The sequence below is a fragment of the Triturus cristatus genome, chromosome 1_1, assembly GCF_964204655.1.
Source record: "Triturus cristatus chromosome 1_1, aTriCri1.1, whole genome shotgun sequence".
Lineage (NCBI taxonomy): Eukaryota > Metazoa > Chordata > Amphibia > Caudata > Salamandridae > Triturus > Triturus cristatus.
In genome coordinates this window covers 756369140-756373093 of record NC_140579.1, presented here as the reverse complement: position 1 = coordinate 756373093, position 3954 = coordinate 756369140, and positions in this window count along the sequence as shown.

Sequence of the window (3954 nt, the reverse complement as noted above, 5' to 3'; positions counted from 1 at the left end):
CCCCTCGGCCATCTGGTCGCGCGCAATGCTTTCCAATGGGGTGACCAGATGGCCGGGCCGGCCTGGAAGTCCCGATGAGGGTCCATTCACCTCCCGGATCCCAGCCAGGGCTCCAGGAGGTCGGGCGCATCCGCGCCTAGGGTCCCCTCCGTCACCCAGAGCGCACGGGTTACAAGAAAGGACGGTAGCCTTCCTCCGGATTAGTAGGGGCAGGGTATGCCGGAACACCCCTCCAGGGCAGTTCCTTGCCGGGGACCAGATGGGCTACGCCCGGGCAACATCCTCCCAGGCCTCCGGGGCTTCCCTCCACTGGCCCGCGGCGTGGCAAAGTGCCCAGGGACGGGCTCCACGGGACCCGGGCAGTCCTCCCCCGGGCGCCTGGGCCCCCGGGCCCCGAGAGCTCAGGAGGTCCTCCCCGTGCCTGAGGCCCAGCCGGGGTCCCCCGAGCCCACCCCGAGAAGCAGAGTCCCCCCGAGCCCTTGGCGGGTGGGTGGGCAGGTGGGAGCCCTACCGCTATGGCTCGGGCAGACGGGAGTCCTTTCAGGTGCCGGCCATCCGGTCGCTCCTTTCCCCTCGGCCATCTGGTCGCGCGCAATGCTTTCCAATGGGGCGACCAGATGGCCGGGCCGGCCTGGAAGTCCTGATGAGGGTCCATTCACCGCCCGGATCCCAGCCAGGGCTCCAGGAGATCGGGCGCGTCCGCGCCTAGGGTCCCTTCCGTCACCCGGAGCGCGCGGGTTACAAGAAAGGACGGTAGCCTTCCTCCGTATTAATAGGGGCAGGGTATGCCGGAACACCCCTCTGGGGCAGGCAGTTCCTTGCCGGGGACCAGATGGGCTACGCCCGGGCAACATCCTCCCAGGCCTCTGGTGCTTCCCTCCACCGGCCTGCGGCGTGGCAAAGTGCCCAGGGACGGGCTCCACGGGTCCCGGGCAGTCCTCCCCGGGCGCCTGGGCCCCCGGGCCCCGAGAGCCCCGGTGGTCCTCCCGTGCCTGAGGCCCAGCCGGGGTCCCCCGAGCCCTTGGCGGGTGGTTGGGTGGGCAGGCGGGAACCCTACCGCTATGGCAGGCGGGAGTCTTCCGGTGCCGGCCATCTGGTCGCTCCTTTCCCCTCGGCCATCTGGTCGCGCGCAAGGCTTTCCAATGGGGCGACCAGATTGCCGGGCCAGGCCTGGAAGTCCCGATGAGGGTCCATTCGCCTCCCGGATCCCAGCCAGGGCTCCAGGAGGCCGGGTGCGTTCACCCCTTGGGTCTCCTCCGTCACCCGGAGCGCGCGGGTTACAAGAAAGGGGGGTAGCCTTCCTCCGGATTACTAGGGACAGGGTACTCTGAGACCCCTCTCGGTCCTCAGCCGGCAGCTGGATGGGCCCGGATGCCGCCCCAACCCCGGGTCTGTTCCGGGACCTGCCGCGTGGCCCCGGGCCCTGTCCCCCGGCCTGCGGCACCCCCAAAGGCCCAGGACGGGCTTCCATTGTGGCCGGGGAGCCTCCCTTCGCTCGTCTGGGTTCAGGAGCTTTGGCCGGGCCCCTGGGGGCCCCAGGGAGGGTGGCATCCCCACCCCGGGCTCCGTCCTGGGTCCTGCGGTGTGGCAGGGTGCCCGGGGCGGGGTCCGGAGGGCCCGGGGAGGCTCCCCCTGTGCCTCCGGGCCCGGGAGCCCCGGCTGGGTCCAGGGGCCGGTCGGGCCCCGAGTCGGTGTCTCCGGCCCCGGGCCCTGTCCCCCGGCCTGTGGCACTCCCAAAGGCCCAGGACGGGGTCCCGTTGTGGCCGGGGAGCCTCCCTTCGCTTGTCTGGGTTCAGGAGATTTGGCCGGGCCCCAGGGGGCCCCGGGGAGGGCGGCCTCCCCACCCCGGGCTCCGTCCTGGGTCCTGCCACGTGGCAGGGTGCCCGTGGCGGGGTCCGGAGGGCCCGGGGAGGCTCCCCCTGAGCCTCCGGGCCCTGGAGTCCCGGCGGGGTCCAGGGGCCCGGTCGGGCCCCCGGTCAGGGTCTCCGGCCCCAGGCCCTGTCCCCCGGCCTGCGGCACTCCCAAAGGCCCAGGATGGGGTTCCGTTGTGGCCGGGGAGCCTCCCTTCGCTCGTCTGGGTTCAGGAGCTTTGGCCGGGCCCCTGGGGGCCCCGGGGAGGGCGGCCTCCCCACCACGGGCTCCGTCCTGGGTCCTGCCGCGTGGCAGGGTGCCCGGGGTGGGGTCTGTAGGGCCCAGAGAGGCTCCCCCCTGTGCCTCCGTGCCTGGGAGCCCTGGCTGGGTCCAGGGGCCCTGTCGGGCCCCGGGTCGGGGTCCACGGCCCCTGGGCCCCTTCCCCCGGCCTGCCGCTCTGCCAAGGGCCTGGGACTGGGGTCTGTCGGTCCCATGCAGGCCTCCCCTGCTTGTCGAGGTTTTCTGCGGGCCCCGGGTCGGAGGGCCCGTCGAGTCCCCCACGCAGCGTCATGGCTGGGGCCCAGCTGGGGGCCCTGGGCCTCCGGCCCCCCATGCTCCGGCACCCGCTCACTCATTCGTTGGGGCACAGAGCGACCAGATACCTTTCCTTCCGAGCCCGGCCATCTGGTGGTAACTTTCCCCTTCGGCCATCTGGTCGCGCCTGTCCCCTCGGCCATCTGGTCGCGCACGTCCCATTTGGCAATCTTCCCTTCGGCCATCTGGTCGCGCGCAATGCTTTCCTATGGGGCGACCAGATGGCCGGGCTCGCCTGGAAGTCTCGATGAGGTTCCATTTGCCTCCCGGATCCCAGCGAGGGCTCCAGGAGGTCGTGTACATTCGTGCCTTGGGTCCCCTCTGTCACCTCGTGCGCACGGATTACAAGAAAGGGGGGTAATTTTCCTCCGGATTACTAGGGAGAGGGTCAGTCAGACCTCCGAGTGGTTTGGCGATTCTGAATCAGGGGAAGGCAGACCCGGGGCCCGCCCGCCGGGGCCCCCAGGGGCCTGGGTACGCTCCTGCCTCTCAGCCCCTTCCCGAGGTTCCTTTCTCTCCGAGTTTTCTGGGGCAGACCCCCGTGATGTCCGTGGATCCCGAGACAGGGGAAGGCAGCACCCGGGCCCGCCCGAAGCGGGGCCCCCAGGGGCCCGGGTACGCACACCTGCATCTCAGCCCCCTTCCCGATGGTCCTTTTTCTCCGAGTTTGCTGGGTCAGAGCTCCGTGACGTCCAGCGATCCCGATACGGGGAGGGCAGACCCCGGGCCCACCCGCCGGGGCCTCCAGGGGCCCGGGTACGCTCCTGCCTCTCAGCCCCTTCCTGATGGTCCTATCTTCACCAGGTTTGCTGGGTCAGACCTCCGGGAGGTCCGGCGATCCCGAGACAGGGGAAGGCAGAACCGGGGCCCGCCTGCCGGGGCCCCCAGGGGCCCGGGTATGCTCAGGCCTCTCAGCCCCTTCCCGATGGTCCTTATTTCGCTGGGTTTTCTGGGTCAGACCTCCGAGAGGTCTGGCGATCGCGAGACGGGGAAGGCAGCGCCCGGGCCCGCCCGCCGGGGCCCCCCAGGGCCTGGGTACGCACCTGCCTCTCAGCCCCTTCCCAATGGTCCTTTTTTCTCTGGGTTTGCTAGGTCAGACCTCCGTGAGGTCCGGCGACTGCGAGACAGGGAAGGCAGCGCCTGGGCCCGCCCGCTGGGGGCCCCCGGGGGCCTGGGTGCGCGCCTTCCTCCCGGCCCCTGTCGATGGGCCCTCCCTTTGAGCCCGCTCACCCCGGGAGCAGGCAGGGATCTGAAGCCGCCATCCCCCCTGCGCAGGGTGGCCTGCAGAGGGGATGCCCCGGCCGTATTCTGATCGATTGGGCACTCTCGGTCCGTTTAGGGATGGACTGCTTGGCCAGCCTCGGCTGTTGTTTCAAGCGATTAGCTTCCTCCCCGCATGGACCGTCCGACTCGAGGGCCTGCCTCCTGGCGGGAGGCCCTTCACCCTACCCAGCGAAGCGAATGCTGAGCGGCCCCGGCAGCTCGTGCCCCTCAGTGGTCTGACCCCGA